General features: G+C 45.0%; 1 pseudogene; it reads right to left on the bottom strand.

The window, feature by feature from the left end:
• The window catches only part of LOC147095639 (zinc-binding protein A33-like), a 359,972-nt pseudogene that overhangs the window by 315,938 nt on the left and 16,607 nt on the right, over positions 1 to 27,427 (bottom strand).

Below are 27,427 nucleotides of genomic sequence, written 5' to 3'. Positions count from 1 at the left end.
TTAGAAAGATAAGTTTATTTTTAGCCCTGTAAAAAAAACTTTAATTATAGTTTACAAAAAATTAATTTTTTGTTTAAAATATTTAATTTAATGTAATTTTAACTCATTTAAAAAACGTGATTTAAAAAAAATGATTTAAAGCTTTAGTGTATTTTTTGAGTGATCCCCATTCATACTTTTGACAGGTCTAAATGAGAGACCTGACAAAAGTATGAAGGGGGATTCATTTCTCCCATTGGCTCGCCTGGCACATGTGATCTCAGGGACGCTTGCGAATCGGCTGCACCCCTGGGATTCCTGGGCCTCTGAGCGCGCGCACCAGGAGAGGCCCAGGAGCGGAAGAGTCCTGACCGCGGGAGCCCTCAGGTAAGGGCGTAGATTTTTTCCCGATAGAAGGCGGCCGCACGCAGAAAGCCAATCGGAAATTATGGGCCTATATCAAAGAAACCTGGAGGACCAGTGCGAAATCTTGTGTTAAAATATAGTTTGACATTTTCTGTACAAGAAAAGGCCATTGGGCCCATTGCAACTCATCCCTCCGGTGCCAGGACTGTCGCAGTGGATTCGAACTTCATTGGGAACACCGCCAATGATTACCATTCGTGCTTTCCTACTTAGGAATTTATCGTAGCTTTCAACATCCTTGAGGAATGTTGCTCCTTGTCATAAATCGCAACTTCTACAAGAAGTAAATCAGGAAGTACTACTGGACGGCCAGCTGAGGGCACTGTCCGAGGAGTATAAATACTCGGGCGTGGGCCCACCTTGACCAGAGACAATCTGGAAACAGGAAGCTAGTGACTACTAACTAGACCTCCATGTTTTGTTACAAGTCGATTAAAGCCTTGCTTTATGTTCAACCAAGTGCGTAGTGAGTCTTTATTACGTCAATTTAATCGACTTGTTATCGTCTCCAAGCTTTGGGTGATTTGGGAAAACCAGCTGCAACTCGAACCGCAGAAAGGAACTTGGGCAAGAAACTGATCCATCATGGAAAAACTCCTTAGACCCACTCGTCTCAACTTGGACCCGAATGCACCTGCGGCAGCGAAGGTATGGAAGCATTGGTTTCGTACCTTTAGCAACTTTCTTGAAGAATGTGGGGCGGATGCCCCTAATAAGTTAACAATGCTTATTAACTACGTATCCCCTCATGTGTATGATTATATTGATGACTGTATGGACTACGACACTGCTATCCAAATTTTACAGCAGCTATATATCAAGTCCCCGAATGAAATCTTTGCTCGACACCTACTGGCCACAACTCGGCAGCAGCCTGGGGAATCACTCGATGAATTCCTCCAGAAACTTGGCAGGCTCGGCAAAGATTGTAACCTTAAAGTGGTTACAGGTGAACAGTATCAAGAGAAACTAATCCGCGATTCCTTTATCAATGGGATTGCGTCCCCTTTTATATGTCAGCGCCTACTGGAAAATAAAACCCTCAATTTACGGGCTGCTTATGACCAGCCGTGTTCCCTGGACTTGGCCAAGAAGAATGCAGACACTTATCTCCCACCACGGGCGGCGGCTATCACCCTTAATAAGTCTTTCAATAGGTCTCGGGTGGATGCCCCCGCTGATGATGACTCTACTCTAACGGACGACGACCCTACCCTAGAGGCCTTCGCTGATGACAACCCTGACCTAGCAACATCCTGGCAATCAGGAAGAAAGTATTTATTTTGTGGAGGTACGTTCCATTACAGAAAATTTTGCCCAGCTTGTAATGCGACCTGCAATCATTGCAGCAAGAAAGGACACTTTTCCAAGGTATGCCAGTCACGGGCCTCTGATAACAAGAAGGCCGCTCCTCTGAAGTATACCGGTCGAGAGCTCCTGTTAGCTTCACAGCTGCTATCTATGGAGCTGCTCCTCCCCCAAGAACCACTGCTAAGGCTACAGCTGCCGAAGGAAAAATTGCTCCTCCTCCCATCACAGCTGTTTTTCCCCAAAGTTTGTCCCATGCAGCCATGAAGGTTTCAGTAAATGGGCACACTCTAAGTGCGCTAATCAACTCCTGAAGCTCTGACAGCTTCATTGTAAGTGGGCTGTCAGCAGGTTAAAACTGTGCATTGATCCTTCGGACAGGGAGATTGCAATGGCTCCGACAACTCTGACCACCAATTCTTCTGGCTTCTGTCTTGTCAACCTCATCCTCAATGGCTGTACTTATCTCTCCACCTGGCTCGGAGTACTTGAAAACTTATGCAGCGATGTGCTTCTGGGTCAGGACTTCCAGAAGCAGCACAAAAGATTCACTTTTGAGTTTGGAGGGTCGAAGCTAGAGCTTACCATTTCTAAGGTGCCGTTTTGTACACTCTCGGTGGCCTTACTCGGTGAGTCCTCCCTGTTTGCCAATCTCTCCCCCCGCTGTAAACCCATAGCCACCAAATTGCAGCGCTTTAGCCAAGACGACCGAGCGTTTATCGAGGCAGAAATCTCTCGCCTTTTAGCTGACGGTATTATCGAGCCGTGTTCATCTCCCTGGCAGGCTCAAGTCGTCATTGTGAAAAACCCTTTAAAACGACATAACAAACGTCTGTGTATTGATTATTCGCAGACTATTAATCAATATACCAATCTGGATGCCTACCTGCTACCACGCATAGATGACATGGTCAACAACCTTGCCAAATACAAGGTATTTTCAACTTTCTATTTAAATAGCACGTACCATCAGGTACCGCTGAAAGACTCTGACAAAAAGTATACGGCCTTTGAGGCCAATGGTCGGCTTTATCAGTTTCGTCGCCTTCCATTTGGGGTCACCAATGGGGTGGCCGTCTTCCAACAGGCAATGGATGGCCTAGTCCAGCAAGAGAACTTGACGGATACCTTTCCGTATTTAAACAATATCACTATTGCCGGCCATGATCAAAAGGAGCTTGACGCCAATCTTCAGAGATTTTTTGACGTTCTCCGTCGTCGCCACTTAACGTTAAACGAATCCAAATCGGTGAAATCGGTGCCATCAGTGAACATTCTTGACTGCTGGGTGGGCAACGGTGCTATTAAACCAGACCCAGAGCGACTTCATCCACTTCAGGAGCTCCCTCCCCCTACAAATCTCAGCTCTCTTCGTCGGGCACTTGGCATGTTTGCTTATTACGCAAAGTGGATACCTCACTTCTCCGATGAAATACAGCCCCTGCTTCATGTGAAGTGTTTTCCATTGGAAGCAACGGCTATTTCTGACTTCAACCTCCTCAAACGACAGCTGGAGAAAGCCACGCTTCGCTCCATTGATGAAAACCTTCCTTTTGTGGTCGAATGCGATGCATCGGAGGTGGCGATCTCTGCTACCTTGAATCAAGGTGGTCGACCAGTGGCATTCCTATCCAGAACCTTGCAGGGTAGCGAGCTACATTACCATCCCCCCCCACCCCCCATCGAGAAGGAGGCTACAGCCATCATCGAGGCTGTACGCCAATAGAGTCATTTTCTTGCTTGGCGTCATTTCACGCTCATAACTGACCAGTGCTCCATGGCCTTCATGTTGGATAACCGGAAGTGCACGAAAGTCAAAAATAATAAAATTCAACTCTGGAGGATGGAGCTGGCCGCCTTTGGACATACTATCCATTACCGACCCGGCAAACAGAATGTGGCCCCAGATACCTTCACACGGGCATTTTGCTCTTCAATGTCAACGTCGACTCTGGCGGATCTGCATATGGACTCATGCCATCTTGGCATTACCCGTATGTTGCACTTTGTGCGCTCCAAAAATCTGCCATTCTCAATGGAGGACATAAAGAAAACATGCTCCTCCTGTAGGATTTGTGCAAAATTGAAACCACAATTCATCCACCCATCAGATGGCTTACGCATACATGCAATGTAGCCTATGCAGAGGCTCAGCATAGACTTTAAAGGGCCATTGCCTTCATCGACGCGGAACACCTACCTACTTACGATGGTAGACGAGTATTCACGCTTTCCCTTAGCTTTCCACTGTCCTAATATGCTTACCTCTATGATAATTAAATGCCTCGATCAGGTCTTTTCCCTTTGCGGGACGGCCAATTTTATCCACACGGATCGGGGTCCCTCCTTTATGTCGAGTGAACTTAAAGGTTATCTCTTCCAACGGGGAATCGCCTCGAGTAAGACGACACCATATCACCCAATCGGCAACAGACAGGTTGAATGATACAATGCCATCATCTGGAATGCTGTCCGTCTGGCAATGAGGTCATGCAACTTACCAGACCAGCAGTGGGAAACGGTGCTCCCCGACGTGTTTCACTTTATCAGTTCTCTTCTCTCCACATCCACTAATGTCACGCCTCATGAGCGATTCTTCAAGTTCCAGCGTCGCTCTACACATGGGACATCTCTACCATCATGGTTGGTGGCTCCAGGCCCTGTGCTACTCCAGAGGTTTGTCCGGTCTGCCAAGAACGATCCTCTCGTTGACGAGGTGGAGTTAACGGAGGTAAACCCCACGTATGCGCACGTGCGGTACCCTAATGGCCGGGAGTCCACCGTCTCGCTCAAAGATCTGGCTCCCTGCCCAACCAGTCACATGGGCCCGAATGATGAAGGATCCCATGACGATGATGTCAACACTCCGCACCCCTATGAAGATGACGCCCTACCTGGGACATCGAGGGATCTGCCGGCAGTGCTACCGGATCAACTCAGGGTGCTGAACGCTCCCCGTAGGATGGCCACCCGAAACCAGGACACCAGACAATCTCCGGCTATGACCCAGGATGAGGCCAGCTCTGTGCCTGTGTGGACCCGCACCCGGAGTCATGATATTCCCAGTCCTCCACAGGACGATCAAGATGTCGCGGACACTACTGACTTACCTGTCCGGGCCAAGCAACCCAGGGACCAGGACACAATCCGGGGAGACGTGCCTTCCGGTCACAAGCAGAAAGCAAAATGACTACGGCTATTTTTGGTCCGCCTAGTCCTTTAAAGGAAGACACGACTTCCAAACCTTTGAGGGAGGAGGAATGTCATAAATCGCAACTTCCAAGAAGTAACTCAGGAAGTACTACTGGATGGCCAGCTGAGGGCGCCGTCCGAGGAGTATAAATACTCGGGCGTGGGCCCAACTTGGCCAGAGACAATCTGGAAACAGGAAGCTAGTGACTGGTAACTAGACCTGCATGTTTTGTTACAAGTCGATTAAAGGCCTTGCTTTATGTTCAACCAAGTGCGTAGTGAGTCTTTATTATGTCACTCTTAATATTTGTTTGCATCTCCCAAGCCACAAACTTAGATCTGTGTCTTCTGACTTACTTTAACCTTTTATTCTGCACTCTTGAAAGTGGCCTTCACAGACGGAGATTAAATCTCCCTGTCGGATAATAGAAACCCTAACACATCGATGTGAAAACACCTTGAGGGACCGAATGACTCATTAACACACTGATATGAAATCACCCTGTGGGACAGTTAGAACCTTTAACACACTGATATGAAATCACACTGTGGGGCGGTGTGACCTTTAACACACTGATATGAAATCTCCCTGTGGGGCAGTTAGAACCTTTAACACACTGATATAAAATCACCCTGTGGGGCAGTGTGACCTTTAACACACTGATATGAAATCTCCCATTCTTCCAGTTTTGTTTTGAACCTGGGTGCCCCAGTGAGAGTTTCCAATCTTTCTCTTCCACACCACCACATTTCTCACACAAAAAGACTATCACAAATATCTTATGGCTTTCGGCCAAGCAAGACCAAGGAAAGGTCTTGCTGAAGCCCACCTACTGAATCAGACCTCTCTCCCTTAACTGAGGATTTATTACTGCTCCATATTGAAGGCAGTTTGGAGGAAAGGCTCAGGGAAGCACGGACACAGAATGTACGCTGGGTGGGGACTTAAATGTCCATCGCCAGAAGTAGCTCAGTAGTCTCTGCACTGATAAAGATTGGGGCACTTGTACTGGGCCTAGAATTTCTGTACCTGGTAAGATTTCGGTGCTGATGATTAAATACCAATACTGTTAAATGAATAATACTGGTACATGGAACTGTGCCCTTTAACAGGTAGAGCAGAGATTCCCCATTGCAGTTACTACACTGGCGGGGTCTAGTCATGGCGTGGATCCACGGAATGAAGGCAGGCGGGAAATGTGCCTTGTGAACAGCTCAAGTCCTGGGACATGGAATATTAGACGTTACATATTCGCTGCAGGTTGTTTGTTCATGGTTTGTTTTGCTGTTATGGGGCAAATTGCCAATGTTTCAAGGATTTCTAGCTGTCTTCTCACGGTTGGATCACTGAACATGCGGAACTGTGCATCACGTAACGGAAACAGCTTTGTTGAAGGGCCACGGGTGTCTGTCCAGTTCGGCAGATGCTAAAGCCGCAAAGTTTCGTTTTTTGTCACTCAGAGTCTAGCAGTGTTAGCAGAAAGTCTCTGCACATAAACCGCAAGCGACAACAAATGTAGCACCAAGCACATTGCTTAAAGCAGCCACAACATGTTGCACAGTGGGATCACGGCACCGACCATTCCGAGCCCAGCTCTCATGACATCCATTGTGTGTACAGAGAGACTTTAATTACAAGTCAGAAATAACAATGGTTTTCTAAATGGTGAATTCACTTTCTTCCGCTTTCTTTCGGTATTTTCAGACTCAGTTTTGTTAAACTAGAATACTTGGAAACTCCAGCGGATCCAGTAAATTGGAACGTTACATTGGGAAACTATTCGATCCGCCATTCCTCTATCGGGGGAGCGCAAGAAGCCAGAATTGGAGGCGCGCCGATATGTACATAAAATAAAGGCAGAGTTTGAAAAGTTTCTGGGACCCGATAACGGTGTTCAACTGATGCAATATTTTGATCGGTTTCAATGACCCCCTGGCTGATAGCAATGTTTGAGCTCCGATTTTATAGGACATTTTTCATTATTAAAGTTTGTTGTTAACTTGGCCGCATTGTACCATTTACGGAAGGTGTGTTTAATATTATTTAAAGGGGTTCTTCATTTACTGGAAAGCTCAAAGGTTCACAGGTATATCTAACACCTCTCCGCTTCTCCTGCCCCCGCCTGTGTTTGAATCTTGAAACCTGCCGGTCTGGGCACCGTGCCAGGCCAGGAGGTAAGGACGGATACTTGTTCAATACAAGTATGAAGAGTCCTTCCAGTCACATCATAAATGGCCAGTGCGACCCCCGTGCAGGAGAGGAGCTTTACCAGCAAACCAAGTCTCAGTGTCTGAGCTCCCCCATGAAACCCAGACTGAAAGGTGTGCTATCTGATGTCTGTTGGTTCCTGTGCACTTCACCGTGAGTCACCGTCTCCGGTATAGGAGAGAACAAATAGTTCATCCCCACCTCGAAACAATAGAAACATTCTCCAAACCGCGCATTTCAATTCGGTGATAGTGAGAAACAGACCTGGAGATATAAAGCTGTTGGTTATTTGAAAACATTCTGCTTAGTAATAAGAAAATAAATCAACGAAAACGAAACATTAGCTGAAAGTTAGGTTTCTTGAATCATATAAAGGACGCTTTGGGCCCGTCACTAACTACAACACCGAACACTTTTCTTCACATGGTGCTTTACATCGAGTTTACAGCACAGAAACAGGCCATTCGGCCCAACTGGCCCCTGCCAGTGTTTATGCTCCACACCAGCCTCCTCCCACTCTATTTGCTTCATCTCACCCTATACACATATCCTTCTGTTCCTTTCTCCCTCATGTACTTATCTAGATTCACCTTAAATACCTCTGTGTTATTCGCCCCTCCACTCCACGTGGTAGCGAGTTCCACATTCTCACCGCTCTCTGAGTAAAGACCTTTCTCCTGAATTAATTGTTTGATTTATTAGTGATTATCTTATATTTGTGGAGCCTAGGTTTGGACTCCCCACAAGTAGAATCATCTTCTCTAAGTCTACTCTATCGAACCCCTTCATGATCTTAAAGCCCCCTACCAGGTCCCCCCTCAGTCTTCTCTTTTCTAGAGGAAAGTTCAATCTTTCCTGATAGTTATAACCTCTCAGTCTGGTGACATCCTTGTAAAAAATACTTTCTCCAAAGCATCTATATCATTTTTTATAATATGCAGACCGGAACTGTGCTCGGTACTCTAAATGTGGTCTAAGCAAGGTTCAATACAAGTTTAACATAACTTCCCTGCTGTTGACTTGTATTTATTTAGAAATTAACCCCAGTGCTTTGTTTGCATTTTATGGCCTTATTAACCAGTGTGGCTGCATTTAATAATTTGTGCGCGTGTATTCCTAGATCACTTTGCTGCTCTACCCCAGTTAGACACTTATTTTCAAGGAGTATCTGCCCGGCTTATTCCTCCTACCAAAATGTACCCCCTCACCTTTATCTGTATTGAAATAGATAATCGACCAACTGAGAGGAAAATTCACCCTAATGAAATGGTAAAGCCGCACTTAAGAGTAGGTTTGTGATATCCTTGTGCACAATGCACAGAGGAAATCTGCCCCTGGGTTTTAATTAGGTGCACACAGATTGTTGAGGAGCGGTTTCTCTAAGATTTTAAAAAATGCAATGCATTTTAATATTTCAGCAAATTCTGCACAATGTGTAATATTCGAGTTGCTGATATTACTGCTGTTCTGACACGCACCTCTAGCTGTTCTTTGCTCCTCGGGGTTAGAGAGCAAAGAGCAAATGGAATCCTAGACAGAGTTCACGTTGGGGTCACTGCGGGTTCTGGGGCGGAAGCTCCCTTGTGCGGTGGATGCGAGTATTTGTACAGTCTGTTAAACTCTCAACACAGTCTTTCGTTTTATGTCAGCGCGATATTTATCGCACTTAAGACCTTTCTATAACCCCACACCCAACAACTGTAACCCGCATCAGGCAGCCTACTACTTCCAGATACACCAAATCCAGTGCTGTAATGATCGTGTGTTCTCCTAAAATCTGTCGGATTTGCAAAGCTTCTTAAGAACATAAGAATTAGGAGCAGGAATAGGCCATAAGACCCCTCGAGCCTGCTCCGCCATTCAACAAGATCGTGGCTGATCTTCGATCTCAGCTCCACTGTCCCGCCCTATCCCCATATCCCTTGATTCCTCTAGAGTCCAAAAATCTATCGATCTCAGCCTTGAATACACTTAAAGACTCAGCATCCACAGCTGTCTGGGGTAGAGAATTCCAAAGATTCACAACCCTCTGAGTGAAGAAATTCCTCCTCATCAGCCCTAAATGGCCGAGCCCTTCTCCTGAGACTGTGCCCCCTGGTTCCAGACTCTCCAGCCAGGGGAAACAGCCTCTCAGCATCTACCCTGTCAAGCCCCCTCAGAATCACTCTTCATCTGATACCCAGTGTTAGTAATAAGTGCGGGCGAGTCAGGTATTTGCCGTTGGATGCAGAGTAAAGCTTCCTTCTACCACCTCAATAAAGTTCCTCAGCTCCAACCTCAGAGGAGCCCCCCCCCCCCTCCTGCATCACTGTGCAATGTTCTAATCCCTTTGGTTCAAACTACATCCATTCATTCATTCCAATACGTCAGTGTTCACATTACAGCAATATTTGTCGGCATGCTTTTATTCTCAATGTTAAGCTAAACAAAGTAATTACTTCCGTGATCATCTGTAATGTATCACACATGCCGTTTACCAAAAAACATAATTGTGCCTTATAAAGCATTTGCATTTAATCCATTAACTTTGCTTAATGCTCCACCTACAGCGCCACAATGGGCTGTGTGCATTCGGTATGGAATTCTAAGATGTTCGATTTAAGTTAAATTATTCACCCCTCCCAATAGCAAGACTTTTTCATGTTACAATCTGTCACATTCATGAAATGATATGAGTGTAAAGTGTAGGAAAAATAAAAGATAAAAAAGCAAAATAACTTACAGGGGTCCCTGCTTTTTATTTAATATACTCTATTTAGCTTTTGACCTGCTGCATCTTTTGTTGTTGTAATATGTTGATAGGTTAAAACTGGAATAGAATCATAGAAATTTACGGCACAGAAGGAGACAATTCGGCCCATCAGTACTGTGCCGGCCGAAAAAGAGCTATCCAGCCTAATCCCACTTTCCAGTTCTTGGTCTGGAGCCTTGTTGGCCCTGAAATTGCAGTGTGTATGACGAGTACTCTCAAAATATGCCAAGGTATTCCCTTTGAAATGCTCCACAGGTTCGGGATTTCCACACACGCTTCGGCATGCATGAAATCCGGAACTTGCACCCTGTCAATGAATGCATCGACAGGCCATCCGCGGGGGCTACGGAAAAGCAATCACTGGTGCAGAGTTGCGATATCTACCCAGCGACTGGCCAGCGATTGCACAATGAAGTCTTATGGTTGATGCAAGCAGTATCAGGGCCTGGTTGCATCAGCGTAAGGGAATATCTAAGGCTTTAATTAAGCTTTCCGATATCCTAAATAATGCACATGCACCGTATGAAATGAATTTATGCAAATATAGGCCTGGATTGCAGTTTTAATGATGTATAAAATTATTGTCAAAAATGTAAATGTTTAGTCAGGTTGATGGAATGAAGGTAATTATACAAAAAATTCCAATTCTATACATTGTGTAATTACTAGATTTAGCGATTCCATTGCATCCCATTAGGGGATTCACTTTGTAAATGATTGAAATGGAATTCTGTATATTGTTTGGAGTACCAGGCCCACGTGATCCCAGGTATTCTTCCGCACCACCTGTGTCTCTGGGATCCGTGGGCCATGATGCTGCCCTCTGCCTCCAGGCCTGAGATCACAAGTCTTTGCAGCCTGGCTGCCAGCAGGTACTTTCGTCATTCTTTCACGGATTGGTGGTGTACTCCGGAGGTACGCCTCCAACCGCAATGTCGAGCCCATTGTGTTTTCTTCATGTTTTGGGCATTTCTCTGTTAGTGGCCTGAGTTTATCAATGAGTGTGTGTGCGCACCCGGATATGTGAAGCAAGTGTGTTTTTCTGTGGGAGTTTGTCCAGTCTTATTGTGTCAAGGTCCTTCGGGATTTGGACGTATTTGGGAGTTTCTGTCAACATGCTTAGTTATTCATCGGACAGAAACGAGTCAAGTGTGTAGCGTGTGACTAGAGGTCCATGTGCCATAGACGCTCTAGCAGTGGTAGGTTCCCATTCCTCGAGGACATTTCTGAAGCAGTTGAGTTTTTGTTCTTCAACCCTTATCATAGTGAATTTCTGGCACTGGCCACCAATTGGCAGATTTATTAAATTCAGTTGCAGCAGTTGCCCTGGTGGGATCCGAACCCACAGACTCTGGGTTGCCAGCCCGGCACCATAACCACTAATCTCCCGCCCCCTTATGTCAAGGGAGCTCAGACCCGCCCCTGCTCCTTGCGGGCTGGAGATGTCTCTGTTGCAGCTTTTCCAGCAAAACTTTCCCCATTTGCGATGACAAACAAAACACCTGACAATGATGATCTGCACATTATTGATAGAGATGGTCCTATTGTCAGACAGATTTAGTAAAATAAGAATTACAGTTGATCATTTATATGTTGTGAGCTTCACTGCCTATTTAAAAACACAATTTTTATCCTTTAATTATCCTGATGTTAGAAGGTGGGTAAGTGGGTTTGTTCCTACTGATAATTTATCCTCAAGTCACTAGGGTTCATAACATTTAATGTCAGGTGTCACAGAATGATTTAGTATACAGTAATTAAATATACACTTACAGCCAGTACAACAGAAGCTTATGAGTTTAGTCGGGGACTCAAACATGATACAGCTCCAGTATACAGGCTGCAGATGTTCGAAACCCAAATACCGGTTCCAACACCCATTTTTATAATTGTTTTCCTTGCTCGGAAGGCATTTGACAAAGTACCACATAGAAGGCTGATTAAGAAAAATAAGGCTCATGGAATAGGTGGGTCATTGGCAGCTTGGATAAGGAATTGGCTTAAGGACAGAAAACAGTGAGTTGTGGTAAATGGCTGTTTTTCAGACTGGAGGATGGTACACAGTGGTGTTCCCCAAGGGTCAGTGCTGGGGCCACTGCTTTTTCTGATATATATAAATGACCTGGATATTGGAATACAGAGTAGAATTTCTAAATTTGCCGATGACACTAAATTGGAGGTGTGGCAAACAGTGATGATGATACCAATCAACTACAACAGGACATAGAAAGGCTAGCAGAATGGGGGCTAGCAGAATGAGCAGAAAAGTGGCAGATGGAATTAAATACAGAGAAGTGTGAGGTGATGCATTTTGGCAGAAGAAACAGGGAGAGACAATCTACACTTAATTGCACAGTTTTAAAGAGTGTGCTGTGCAGGGACAGAGGGACATGGGAGTTAATGTGCATAGATCCCTGAAGGTGGCAGGACATATTGAGACAGTGGTTAACAAAGCATATGGGATCTTGGGCTTCATAAATAGAGGTATTGAGTACAAAAGTAGGGAAGCTATGCTGAACCTTTGTAAAGCACTGTTTAGGCCACAACTGGAGTATTGCGTCCAGTTCTGGTCACCACACTTTAGGAAGGATGGGAAGGCCCTGGAGAGTGTGCAGAGGAGATTTACCAAAATAGTTCCGGGGATGTGGGAATCTTATTTACAAGGACAGGTTGGAGAAGCTGGATTTGTTTTCATTAGAGCAAAGGAGGTTGAGGGGTGATTTGATAGATCATCATTAGCAGCACAAAATTCAAGCCCTGCTCATGTAGCGGGTTCTAGAAAATCACTTTACTGCATCATTGTGAATTCAATGGGATAGAAATTAGTCCGGGGCATTAGAGCAACACGGGTGATGTCACATCAGCGTATACACTGTGCCCGATATTGAATTGAATATCGCGCGGTGAGTATAAGCTGCAGCCCATACGATCCTGCCCAGTTTGCACAATCGCTAAAGATCACTCTCCAACCACACCCCGCCCCTCCCCCCTCGCCATGTTTCCAAGTAGGCACTTCTTGCGGGAGCCTCGCCTTCCAGCAGTTACTCTCAGGCATCGCACCGTGAATTGTGGATATTCAGTACAACAGGCAACGTTCCCCTCTACAGTGTTTATACCAGAGAAAGTGCTCTCCCTACACAATCCTCCTCCTTCAGGGGTTTGATTCCACTTTGGTAACCCCACTATTGAAATAAAATATCAGGGAGGCTTTGGCTTAATTAAATTAAGGAAAACCAGGCAAGAATTGTGGGTCTGGAATGCAATGGACGCTTTTATAAGAATTCCCAGTTTCTGCCATTAATTTCAATGGGTGGGAAATCAGGAGCAATTGCACCAAGTTGCCAGCTCCATGCGAGGGAGTGCCCCTGGCGCTGTGCCTCGGAAATTTCAGCCCAACTATCTTAGTGATACAATCACAGACCGGGTAACTAGCAAGTTCCTTCACACTAATTCAAACACAACCCGGCCGTTTCCCTTTAGATTAAGTGGGGCCACATGGTAAATAAACAGTCGAGTCTCACCAGGAGAGATGATTTCTTTCATTCCTTTCCACATTGTGTACAGTAAAGGTCCCCTGAACAATCCCAGTGTCAGGGCACTGAATCCCACCGGATCTTCCTCATGTTCTTCAGAAGATAAACTCACAGTTTCTTCATCACTTCCCTCACTTTCATCTTCATCATCATCGTCATCATCATCGTCATCACTTCCATCTTCCCCCTCACTTTCATTGTCTTCATTCCACAGATATCTGAATGGGATTTTCGAATAGGTTAATTTCTGAAAATAAAACTCCAAAGACTTGTCATGTATCAAATGATGGGTTTAGATCATATACCCACCTTTCTGGCAATCTTTTCATTTCCTGTATATGAAGAAAATTAAAAATGAGAATGGTATCGATATAAGATATGACTTAAGTTCTACTTTGCTGTGCATTTCAATCACCAGTCAATACCTTGCGATGGTCTACTGTGAAATCTGGGCAAAGGTTTCTGGCAATCTGAAACCAGACAGCTTGATAGCAGCAAAACACAGTGGGCATATATTTCAATACATTTTAGAAGATAGGACCAGGAGTAGGCCATTCAGCCCCTCGAGCCTGTTCCGCCATTTAATGAAATAATGGCTGATCATTCAAATTCAGTACCCTGTCCCTGCTTTCTCCCCATACCCCTTGATCCCTTTAGCCTTAAGAAATATATCTAACTCCTTCTTGAATATATTTAATAAGTGGGCCTCAACTGCCTTCTGTGGTAGAGAATTCCATAGGTTCACCACTCTCTGGGTGAAGAAATTCCTCCTCATTTCTGTCCTAAATGGCTGATCCCTTATCCTTAGACTGTGACCCCTGGTTCTGGACTCCCCCGCCATCGGGAACATCCTTCCTGCATCTAGTCTGTCTAGTCCTGTTAGAATTTTATAAGTTTCAATGAGATCCCCTCTCATTCTTCTAAACTCTAGCGAATATAAGCTTATACGACCCAATCTCTCTTCATACGTCATGCCTGCCATCCCTGTCTGGTGAATCTTCGCTGCACTCCCTCCATGGCAAGAACATCCTTCCTCAGATAAGGCAACCAAAACTGCACACAATACTCAAGGTGTGGTCTCACCAAGGCCCTGTACAAATGCAGCAAGACATCCTTGCTCCTGTACTCAAATCCTCTCGCTATGAAGGCCAACACACCTTTTGCCTTGTTAACCGCCTGCTGAACCTGCATGCTTGCCTTCAGCAACTGGTGCACAAGGACACCCAGGTCTCGTTGCACTGCCCCTTTTCCCAAGCTATTGTCATTCAGATAATAATCTGTCTTCCTGTTTTTGCCAACAAAGTGGATAACCTCGCATTTATCTACATTATACTGCATCTGCCATGCATCTGCCCAATCACCCAACCTGTCCAAATCATACTGGAGTTTCTCTGTATCCTCCTCACAGCACACACGCCCACCCAGCTGCGTGTCATCTGCAAACTTGGAGATATTACATCTAGTTCCCTCGTCTAGGTCATTAATATATATTGTGAATAGCTGGGGTCCTAGCACCGATCCCTGTGGTACACCACTAGTCACTGAATACCACTTGGCAAAAGATCCGTTTATTCCAACTCTTTGCTTCCTGTCCGCCAACCAGTTCTCCATCCAAGTCAGTACCTTACCCCCTTTCCCATGTGCTTTAACTTTACAAGACAATCTCTTTTGCGGGACCTTATCGAAAGCCTTCTGAAAGTCCAAATACACCACATCCACTGCTTCTCCCTTATCTATTCTACCAGTTACATCCTCAAAAAATTCCAGTAGATTAGTCAAGCATGATTTACCTTTTGTAATTCCATGCTGGCTTTGTCCAATCCTGTCACTGTTTTCCAAATGCTCTGCTATTACATCTTTTATAATGGAATCTAGCATTTTCCCCACTACCGATGTCAGGCTTACTGGTCTATAATTCCCCATTTTCTCTCTGCCACCTTTTTTAAATCGTGGGTTTACATTAGCTACCCTCCAATCCATGGAAACTATTCCAGAGTCTATAGAATTTTGGAAGATGACCAGCAATGCATCTACTGTTTCTAGGGTCACTTCCTTAAGTACCCTGGGATGTAGATTAGCAGGCCCTGGGGATTTATCGGCCTTCAATCCTGTCAATTTCCCTAACACCATTTCCCTACAAATACTGATTTCATTCAATTCCTCCCTCTCATTAGACCCTATGTTCCCCGACAGCTCTGGAAGGTTATTTGTGTCCTCCTTTGTGAAGACAGAACCAAAGTATGTATTTAATTGGTCTGCCATTTCTTTGTTCCCCATTATAAATTCCCCTGATTCTGACTACAAGGGACCTACGCTTGACTTCGCCAATCTTTTTGGTAGACATTCCATTGTATATTAATATCTATTTCTATTATAAGAAATCTTACATCTACACTCGCTTCCTGTCTACTGAATTTTACTGTCTCTTGTTATATTTTTGTCACAATTCTGTGTCACTTTCCATTATAAATTAATATTTTAATATTTATAATTGAAATTCCCTATGTAAACTAGTCACACTGTAATTACACCCTCCTGCCAGTGGTTGCACTGCAGTGCCTCAATTTTGCAGTCCCTTGTCCTCGGCTCCCAAAAACTTACTTCTCCTTCTCAAATTGGTCTAATTTGAGTTATTTAATTTAAAGATGAATATTAAATCAGAGTTTTATGTAAAAACTAAGGACCGAATATGCCACCTTAAAATCGGACTGAATTTTGTCTGCACACACTGGTCCCATTACCTGATGCGTTCTAATGCTGCTACACCTGAAATCTACACTGATGGGGTAATATTAACTGCCAGTGGGTCAAACGTGAGTTTCAGTAAGTTTCCCACCTGCCCACTGCTGTACAAGGCTACAGTGATTGTACCCGCTGGGGATCATTAACGTACCGTCGGTCCATTTGAAATCAACTGCTGACCTCTGGAAATTCAACTGCACTTGGCCTCACACCCGCACTCGGGCAAGTGTCGGAAGGTGTTCGGGGAAGGAGGGGGGGGTTTGTGGTAGGGAAGGGGAGGAATCCAGGTCGAGGCATCTGCACCTCCTGGCCCACAAAGAAAAAGAAAAAAATATTTAGCTCAAATGCATCTTCAGCTTACGAATGCTCCACACCTTCACCTGGCAGGAAATCCGCAGCAGCTTCCCTGCTCAGGCTGATGTTAAAATTGCGGTGAACATATATGAAAAAAGGACGCGTCAAGATTTGGGCAGACAACTAGCCACCTCTTCAGGACCATCTGCTAAAATCGGAAATGATGGCTCTAAACTAATGAAGGGGGATGGGAGGATTCAGGAAAGAGTAAATTTAAAAGCAGCATGAGTAATGTCAAGGCTCTACAGTAGAGTTGTGGGTAAAAATAAGGAGTGGGTCAGGAAGGAACAGGGAGATCATAAGAACATAATAAATAATAGCAGGAGTAGGCCCGTCGACCCCTGCTCCGCCATTCAATAAGATCATGGCTTATCATCGACCTCAACTCCACTTTCCCACCCGATCTCCATATCTCTTGAATCTCCTAGAGTCCAAAAATCTAACTATTTCAGTGTTTGGGGCAGAGAATTCTAAAGATTCACCACTCTCTGGGTGAAGAAATTCCTCCTCATCTCAGTCTTAAATGGCCGACCCCTTATCCTGAGACTATGCCCCTAGTTCTAGACACTCCAGCCAGGGGGAAACAACCTCACAGCATCTACCCTGTCAATCCCCTTCAGAATCATGTATGTTTCAATGAGACCACCTCTCATTCTTCTAAACTCCAGAGAGTATAGGCCCATCCTACACAATCTCTCCTCATAGGACAGCCCTCTCATCCCAGGAATCAATCTAGTGAACCTTTGTTGCACCGCCTCCAAGGCAAGTATATCCTTCCTTGGATAAGGAGACCAAAACTGTGCACATACTCCAGGTGTGGTCTCAGCAAGGCCCTGTACAACTGTAGCAAGACTTCCTTACTCTTATACTCCAACCCCCTTGCAATAAAGGCCAACATGTCATTTGCCTTCCTTATTGCTTGCTGTACCTGCATGCTAGCTTTGTGTTTCTTGCATAAGGACACCCAAATATCTCTGAACACCAACATATGAAAGTTTCTCACCGTTTAAAAAACATACTGTCTTTCTATTCTTCCTACCAAAGTGAATAACCTCACAATACCCTACATTATACTCCTACTGCCACCTTACTGCCCAGTCACTCAGTCTATCTATATCCCTTTGCAGACTCTTTGTGTTCTCCTCACAGCTTATTGTCCCCCCTCGCTTTGTATCATCAGCAAACTTGGATACATTACACTCAGTCCCTTCATCTAGATCATTAATATAGATTGTAAATAGTTGAGGCCCCAACACTGATCCTTGCGGCACCCCGCTAGTTACAGCCTGCCAACCTGAAAAAGCCGTTTATCCCTAGTCTCTGTTTTCTGTCCATTGACCAATCCACTATCCATGCTACTATATTACCCCCAACCCCATGAGCCCTAATCTGGTGTAAGAACCTTTTATGTGGCACCTTATCGAATGCCCTTTGGAAATCCAAATATACTACATCCGCTATTTTCCCTTCACCCTGCCAGTTACATCCTCAAAAAACTCTAATAAATTTGTCAAACACGATTTCCCTTTCATAAAACCATGTTGACTCTGCCTAATCATGTTATGATTTTCTAAGTGCCCTGATACAACTTCCTTAACAATGGATTCCAGCATTTTCCCGATGACTGAAGTCAGGCTAACTGGCCTGTAGTTCCTTGTTTTTTGTCTCCCTCCTTTCTTGAGAGTAACAAAGGTAATAGGGCATCAGTGACTAAGGTGACATCAGGGAAAAATAGACAAAGCTCAAAGCTAAAGACATTATATCTGAATGCACGAAGCATTGGCAACAAAATAGATGACTTATTGGAACAGATAGAAATTAATAGGTTTGATTTAATAGCCATTATGAAGACATGGTTGCAAAATGACAAAGGTTGGGAACGAAATAATCCAGGTTACTTAACTTTATAAGAGATAGGCAAAATGGAAAAGGAGGAGGGGTAGCCCTGATAATAAAGGATGGGATAAAGACAGCAGAGAGAAAGTACCTTAGCTCGGAAAATCAAGAAGTAAAATCAGTTTGGGTGGAGCTAAGAAACAGCAAGGGGCAGAAAACATTGGTGGGAGTTGTTTATAGGCCCCCAAACAGTGGTTGTAATGTCAGGCAGAGTATAAATCAGGAAATTAGAGGTGCATGTAACAAGGGTAATACAGTAATCATAGGGGGCTTTAATTTAGATATAGGCTGGGCAAACCAAAGATGCAGTAATAGTGAAATAATGGGGAACCAAAGGTCTAGAGAGAATGAGGAACTTAAAGAAAGCAGTATAGGTAAACTCATACTACTGGGGAACTTAATGGGACTAAGTGGCGACAAATCCCGTGGACCTGACGACCTGAATCCTAGGGTTTTAAATGAGGTAGCTGCAGAGATAGTGGATGCATTGGTAATAATCTTTCATAATTCCCTAGATTTTAGAACAGTCGTCACGGATTGGAAGGTAGCAAACATAACCCTGCTATTTAAGACAGGAGGAAGAGAAAAAATGGGGAACCATAGACTAGTTAGCCTGACATCTGTAGTAGGCAAAATGCCAGAATCTGTTATTAGGGACGTGGTAACTGGGCACTTAGAAAACCGTAATATGATTATGCAGAGTTTTATGAAAGAGAAATCGTGTTTGACAAATCTGTTAAGAGATTTTTGAAGATGTAACTAATAGGATGGATAAAGGGGACCCAGTGGATGTAGTGTATTTGAATTTTCAAAAAGCATTCGATAAGGTGCCACACAAGACGTTTTTGCATAAAATTAGGACTCATGGGATTGGGGGTAATATATTAGCATGGATTGAGGATTGGTTAATGGACAGAAAAGAGTGTAGGAATAAAGAGGAATTTTTCAGGTTGGCAGGCTGTAGTGGGTTTCCGCAAGGATCAGTGCTTGGGCCTCAGCTATTTACAATCCATATTAATGACTTAGATGAAGGGACTGAGTGTAATGTATCTAAGTTTGCTGATGATACAAAGTTAGGTGGGAATGTAAACTGTGAGGAGGACGCAAAGATGCTGCAGAGAGACCTAGACAGGTTGACTGAGTGGGTAAGAACATGGCAAATGGAATACAATGCGGGGAAGTGTGAAGTTATCCACTTTGGTAGGAAAAGCAAAAAAAGCAGAACATTTTTTGAATGGTGAGAGGCTGGGAAATGTTTGCATTCAGAGGGACCTGGGTGTCCTTGTACATGAATCACAGAAAGTTAACATGCAGGTACAGCAAGCAATTAGGAAAGCAAATGGAACGTTAGCTTTTGTTACAAAGGGATTCGAGTATAAGAGTAAAGAAGTCTTACTACAATTATACAGGGCATTGGTGAGGCCACACCTGGAGTACTGTGTCCAGTTCTGGTCTCCTTGCCTAAGGAAAGACATACTTGCCTTAGAGGGAGTGCAACAAAGGTTCACTAGACTGGTTCCTGGGATAATGGGATTGCCCTATGAGGAGAGATTGAGTAGACTCAGCCTATATTCCCTAGAGTTTAGAAGAATGAGAAGTCATCTAATTGAAACATATAAAATTCTTAATGTGCTTGACAGGGTTAATGCTGAGAAAATGATTCCCCTGGTTGGGGAATCTAGAACACATGGGTCACAGTCTCAGAATAAGTGTTGGCCATTTAGGACTGATGTGACGAAATTTCTTCACTCAAAGGGTTGTGAATCTTTGGAATTCTCTACCCCATAGACCTGTGGATGCTCAGTCGTTGAGTATATTCAAGACAGAGGTCGATCAATTTTTGGGAACTAAGGGAATTACGGGATATGGGGATAGTGCAGGAAGGTGGATTTGAGGTAGATCAGCCATGATCTTGTTGATTGGCAGAGCAGGCTCGAGGGGCCAAATGGCCTACTCCAGCTCCTATTTCTTATATTTTTATATTTGCAGCCGGTGAGTAACCCAGCGCAATTTAACTGCCTGTCCAACTAGTGCCTGTTGGGTCAGTAGGGTCACAGAAAGTGAACCCTACCTCCTTGAATAGGTGGTTCGTAAAGCGTTACCTTGAGAAAAGCAATGTTGTCTTGCTGGTCGATAACAGCAAGAATCTATATATATAAAGCGGTTCTTCTGTCTGTCTGTCATGCCGTCTGTCTGTCTGTATTGAATAAACTCAAAAGTTATAGAGCGTACCTACACGTGTGTTACGTCGAAAGCTGACGATTCCAGAACTGTCCTAAGCGTATTTACGTTTCGGCCGGACAAAAATTGCGCCCGCGGTATCCAAAAAACGTTCAACATTCCGCTCATTAGCATTGAGTGACGTCGAGGTCGACCAATCGTACGGCAGCTTCCTGGCGCGTGCGGCCGGGCCCTCCTATGGTCGAGTGACGGGACGATTGACCAATCCTACGCTTCGGTGACCTGACGGTCCACCAATCGGTGCGTGTGTGGGTGGGCCTTATCGTTCTGAACCGAGGCGAGTCGCCGCCATCTTGATTCCAAACTTTTAATTTCTTTTTCCCGCTTTCTGCGTCTTTAAAAAAAAAGTTCCTTTTAAAACAGAAATTCCTTTAAAAAAAAGTTAATTACTTTCAGAAATTGTTTTTAAAAAAAGTTAATTACTTTCTAAATCTTTCATCTAATCTCATTAATTTTCCTACCTTTCCCCGTTTTTGCAGGTAGGCCTCTAAGCCTGGGTGTCTGTTGCCAGCCATGCTGGACCCTAGGCAATTGTTTTGTGGCAAGCTCCTCCCACCCCTCACCCCCCACCCTTCGGTCTCCCCCATCACGTGATGGTTGACCAATCCTATGGCGTGTGTGGGCAAGGCTTGATGCTTAATAAGGCAGAATAAATAAAAGTTACTTTAGTCTTCGCGAGCACTGGAGTGACTGCAGCAACTATTGCAATGTAAGTGAAGAGATAGAGAATAAATAATTCAGTTTTTATATCTTCTAACTTTATATCTTCTTTCCTTAAAAAACTTTCGATTTTCAAAAGGCGAAAGTTTTTTAAGGAAAGAAGAAGATATAAAGTTAGAAGTTGTACAAAAGCCGAAAGTTTTTAAGGAAAGAACATATAAAGTTAGAAGATTTCCGATTTTGTACTTTGCAGGTACTTTTTTTTTAAAGTAAAGAAATTTTGCAGTTTTTATTAAGAAAATTTTTTTTTCCATGCTTCCAACCGACATGAGAAAATGGCCACCGGCTTCTTCATGCACCTTCAAGGCTGGCCGCACCCGCCCTGAAGGCTGGCAGACAGCTTTTTTATCTTTCTGCCCCCGCCCCCTATCCCCTCTCCTCAGCGCCCCCCCCTCTCAAGGGTTAACCCGGCAACCGGCTCTGGAGATCGGGAGCCGAGGAGGGTTACCCCGGCAACTGGGCCCGGCCATCTTTCATCCTGGCAGCAATTCAATGCAGTGACACCACAGCGCCATATTTGATCCTGGCAGTACGAAACTTTCCTCGTGACGCCATCTTGGATCATGGCAGAACTTCAATGTGGGCCTGAACAGCGCCATCTTTAGTCTGGGCTGCCCGGTTTCTTCCTCCCTCCCTCCCTCTCTCTCCCCTCCCTCCCTCTCCCTTCCTCCCTTCCCCCCCGTCCCTCCCCTTCCCCCCTCTCCCTCCCCCCTCTCTCCCTGCCCCCCTCTTCCCTGTCCCCCTCTCTCCCTCCCCCATCTCTCCCTCTCCCCCCCTCCCTCCCCTCTCCCCCCTCCCCCCCCTCCCCTCTTCCCCCTCCCTCCCCTCTTCCCCTCCCCCCTCCCCTCTTCCCCCTCCCTCCCCCCTTCCCCTCCCCCCTTCCCCTCCCCCCTTCCCCTCCTCTTCCCCTCTCCCCCCTTCCCCCCCTTCCCCCCTCTTCCCCTCCTCTTCCCCCTCCCCCTCCCCCCCTTCCCCTCCCCCTCCCCCCTTCCCCTCCCCCTTCCCCTCCCCCTCCCCCCTTCCCCTCCCCCTCCCCCCTCTTCCCCTCCGCCTCCCCCCCTCGTCGCTCTCTCTCTCTCCCTCAGTCGCTCTCTCTCCCCCCCCCAGTCGCTCTCTCTCTCTCTCTCCCCCCCCCCCAGTCGCTCTCTCTCTCTCTCTCTCTTCCAACAACAACATGCCCTCGAAAAAGCCTCGGCACCGCCGGGCACTCTAGCTAGTGTTCAATATATCGTCTTCAAGGGATCTTAATTCTTCTTCAACTGTTGCCAAGTTGATCTCCATTAATTGAACATCTTCCTCTTGTTGCATCCTGAGTGCTTCAATTAAACCTTTTTCTTTGTCTTGAAGATATCGATGGATTTTTGTAAATTGTGCAGAGATGTCTTGTTCCAGGGATCCTGTGAGTTCCTAAGATGGTGAGAGATAATACAAGAAGCGGGTTGCATAAGAGTCACATTGAAATTGGTCTTAGGCAGTAGTGCTAATTGGGCAGTATCCCGTTGATCGCCTGTTACACGTTCCGCATGATATTCAGTTCTATTGAAGGCAATGGGAGTGCATATTGGGCAGGGAGTGTATCTGGTGGCCAATACAATACCGGCCCGTTTAGCACTGCTGCCCATGTTGAATTTCTACAGTGCAGTGTTTTCAAGTAGCACTGATAGTACTTACATCCAGTTCTGAAATTTTCTCCTCCTGCTGACGTTTCAATTCACTTTTATTTTCCTTTTTATCTTCCATGGAATCCAAGGTGGATTTCAGCTGGTCCTAAAAATGGAACCAGTTCTTGTCAAAAGCCATCATATTTTTATTTGATTTTGTACAGTTTTATATAGTTGGAGTTTAAGATGGAGGCAACACATTTACCAAGCTTCAATCTCGAAGATGAGAGACACAATATCTGATGATAATCAAAAGACTGGTTAACATAAAGATGCTTTGGCCTACGGGTGAGTTGCATTTGCTGAAGTACCACATAAGCGATTTATTGCAAAGATAATGTTGCAACGATTTAAGGAGGATTTGACCGCCATGGGATTAAAAAGTCTGCTTCTGGACTCCTGGCACACACCAGAAGCACATGTTGCAGAATCGTACACCACCAGCTCGGAATCTTCTGTCTATTCATCTTCAGCGAAATGCTTATCTTACGGATTGTGAGGCGGTTGGAGGGCACAAAGCAAAGTGTAGGGGATAAGAGAATGTTTTTAAACTAGAAAGAAATGGCGAGTGGTGATCCACGGAGGTCGGTGTTGCTGATGACACCAAATGGCAAATTATGACAAGAATTCCAAGAGGAAGTAAATAGGCCACCAGGAAAGTCAAATAGGTGGCAGATGCAGTTTAATGGAACACAATCCAAAAGAGTACACTTTTGAAGTACTTATAGAAAAAGGCAACGCACTTAACAGATAACATCTAAAATTGAGTAGAGGTGACGAGTGGCCTTGCCAGTAAGCAAACAGTGCTAGTAGATAAGGCCATAAAAAGGCAAATAACTTTGGTTTTATATTGATAGATATAGAATACAAAATAATTAGGTAATACTGAACATAGCCCGCAATAGCTGTATTGTGTGCCATTTTAGGGACCCAATTATAGGAAGGACCTAAAAGCAATGGAAAGGATGCAGTGTACAGTGTACTCGAGATGGGGGTTACAGTTATGAAGATGGAAAGATGCAGTGTGCAGTGTGCAGTGGACTCAGGATGGGGGTTTACAGTTATGAAGAAGGAAAGGTGCAGCTTACAGTGTACAGTGTACTCGAGATGGGGGGTTACAGTTATGAAGAAGGAAAGATGTAGTTTACAGTGGACTCGAGATGGGGGTTACAGTTATGAAGAAGGAAAGATGCAGTGTGCAGTGGACTCGACATGGGGGTTACAGTTATGAAGATGGAAAGATAGAGTTTACAGTGGACTCGAGATGGGGGTTACAGTTATGAAGAAGGAAAGATGCAGTGTGCAGTGGACTCGAGATGGAAATATATAGTTTACAGTGGACTCGGGATGGGGAGTTACAGCTATGAAGATGGAAAGATGTAGTTTACAGTGGACTCGGGATGGGCGGTTAGAGCTATGAAGATGGAAAGGTGCAGCGCACAGTGTAGAGTGGAGTTGAGGGTTATGAAGAGAGATGAGAGAGGTGCGAGCTATTTTCACGGAAGCTGAGGAGGTTCAGCAGGACACAGATAGACCTCTTCAACATTACTAAAGGTAAGCAAGAGATTGCCGCCTCTGCTGGGCCAGATAGTAAAGAAAGAATGGAAATGGAAGATAATAAAAGGGCGGCTGGGATCCATCTTTGCACAGAGTGGTTTGAGTGTTTCAAACCAAGTATACTGGGGTAAAACATCTCTCTTGGTGCATCTGACGAGCACATCAGCAAAGTGCAGCCACCAGCCCGGGATTGTCCATCAATTGATTGAATTGATGAGGCGATCAGATACCGCCATGATATTCAAAGACATCCCAAGTGACAGGAGGAGTCAAGGACAAAACCCGAAGCGGGCATCACAGGTAGTGTCCAGAAATGATTCGAGTTTTAGAGTACGGGCTACACTTTGTAATGAGGAATTTCTGTTTGGTGAATGTGTTTTGTGGTTTTGTGTATTTTGAAAAAAAGTCCTGACCAATAGTTGTAACCTGAATAAAGGGATCTAATTGTTGAAAGCAGACTGTAGGGGCCCTGACAGATATACTCCAGCAGACAGTGCATTGGAATTGATAGTTTAGCTTCGCCTACAGTAGCCCAGACATCGCAGTGATTTCGCCCACTTATGAAAACTATTACCAACCATTTATATGAGAAGAAGGTGCTGAGGAAAATCGAGCGACAAGGGTCGGAAAAAGCAATTAATAGAGACGTACCCCCGCCCCCCCCAACTACACACAGACACAACGTCACACAGAGAGACACCAAAATACTCACACACAGACACACACACAGACTAGTGGAAACATCTTCTCTATGTCTACCCTATCGAACCCTCAGATGATATTGAAGACGTTCTTCAGGTTACCTTTTCTTAGAGAAAAGTGCCTCAGCCTGTTCAATCTTTTCTGATGGGTATAACCTCTTAGTTCTGGAATCATCCTTGCAAATCTCTTTTGCACCTTCCTGGTGCCTCTATATCGTTCTTATAATATGGAGATAAAAACTGCACAGTACTCCAAGTTTAAAATAACTTCTCTACTTTTCAATTCTGTCCCTATAGAAATGAACCTCAGTGCTTTGTTATAAACATAGAAAATGCTGGAAATGCTTAGCATCTGTGGAGAGAGAAACAGAGCTAACGTTTCAGGTCGATGAACTTTCATCAGAACTGGAAAAAGTTAGAGATGTAACAAATTTAAAGCAAGTGCAGGGGCAGGAATGGGGGAGGGGTGGAAAGAACGATCAGTCCTCAGCAAAGGCCTGAGCTTCATCCCCTTATGCCCCCACCTCAATGAATTTCAGGCTCGGCAAGACGCTGAGCTCTTTTTCCATTGTCTTCGTCTCCGTGCCCACTTCTTTGTCCAGCAGTCGTCCTCCCGCACGGCTGACCCTTTCTCCCACTTTCAGATTTCTCGTTCTACCTGGACCCCTCCCTCAAGCCTCTTACCCTCTCTAGATCTATTCATTGCGACTGCTGGCGTGACATTGGCCATCTCAATTTCTCTGCTCCCCTCACTCACTCCAACCTACCTCCCTCTGAACTTGTAGCACTCTGTTCTCTCAGATCCAACACCAACATTGTCATTAAACCTGCTGACTAGGGAAGTGCTGCTGTTGTTTGGTGAACCTTGCGGAGGTTGAACGCCAACTCTCTGACACCTCCTCCTACCTCCCCCTGGACCATGACCCCACTACCGAACATCAAACCATTGTTTCCAAAACTGTCACTGACCTCTTCTCCTCTTCTCTCTCCAACACATTAAGATCTTCCTGAAGCAGTCCTGCCAGCCAGTTCTCAGTCCAGCTCAATATATTGCCATTAATACCAGAGGCTTTACTCTTGTAGAGAAGCCTCTTGTGCGATACCTTATCAAAATCTTTTTGTAAGTTGAAGTAGACAAGGTCTACTGGGCTTCCCTAATCCCCCAACTTCGTAACTTCTTCAGAAAATACAACTAGATTTGTAATACATGCCTCCTTTTATAAGGCCATAAAAGAATTTATATTGAAATTAACTTGCCAAGTACACGCCATTCCACAAGTTTATTAATGTACTTTTGCATTTTGAACTTGTGATTCCAGAGTCCAAATCATTTATGTAATGAGCTCCAAAGTACAGCAATCACAGCAACTTGCCACACTGTCCGCGCCCATATTTTAAATCTTGCCACTACTGGGAAATGAGTCCTGGAATCAGAGAATACAACCATAGAACGATACAGCATGGAAGGAGGACATTCGGCCCATTGTGCTTGTGCCGGCCTTTTGATAGACAGACCTTTCCCATTTGTCCCACTCCCCTACTCTTCTGAGTAAAACTAACTAGAAACTACTCCACTTCTAAAGAACCATAAACATCACAAACAATCCGCGGGGTCTAAGACACTTCCGTCCATTTACCTTGTACTTTCTCACTGCATCCCGGACCGGCAGGAGCCTGTGGCCTGAACGTGCGGGCGAATCTCTACAAATGACACAGATCAGAGTCTCATCCTCCTCACAGAACAGTTTCAGCTTCTCGTCGTGTTCCTCACAGTGATTCCGCTCCTTCTCTGTGTCCCAGTTCAAACATAAGACGAGATGTTGAGGATAAGCAATTCCAGCACATCAATGAGAAGCCAACCAGGAGCTTCAAGATAGGGCAACCAGTCTTGGCCCGCGACTACCGAACAGAAAAATGGCAGCCAGGAACGATATGCACACAGCAGGGACCACTAATGTACACAGTGGACGTTGGAGAGAGCATCGTGAGATGCCATGCTGACCAGATTCTAGAGTCACAGGAACAAGCCAAACCCATACCACGAGCATGTGCACCTGGTAATGAACCCGAAGTACAGATTGCGTCTACCTCAGAATCAGTGGTATTGGAAGCTGACGAAGCAACCAATGACAATGAGCCAGAATCGACTCCGCCGC

This window comes from Somniosus microcephalus, unplaced genomic scaffold (assembly GCF_052327205.1).
Source record: "Somniosus microcephalus isolate GS21.2 unplaced genomic scaffold, FLI_Smic_1.0 unresolved_chr1, whole genome shotgun sequence".
Lineage (NCBI taxonomy): Eukaryota > Metazoa > Chordata > Chondrichthyes > Squaliformes > Somniosidae > Somniosus > Somniosus microcephalus.
This window is presented reverse-complemented; position numbering and strand designations above follow the sequence as displayed.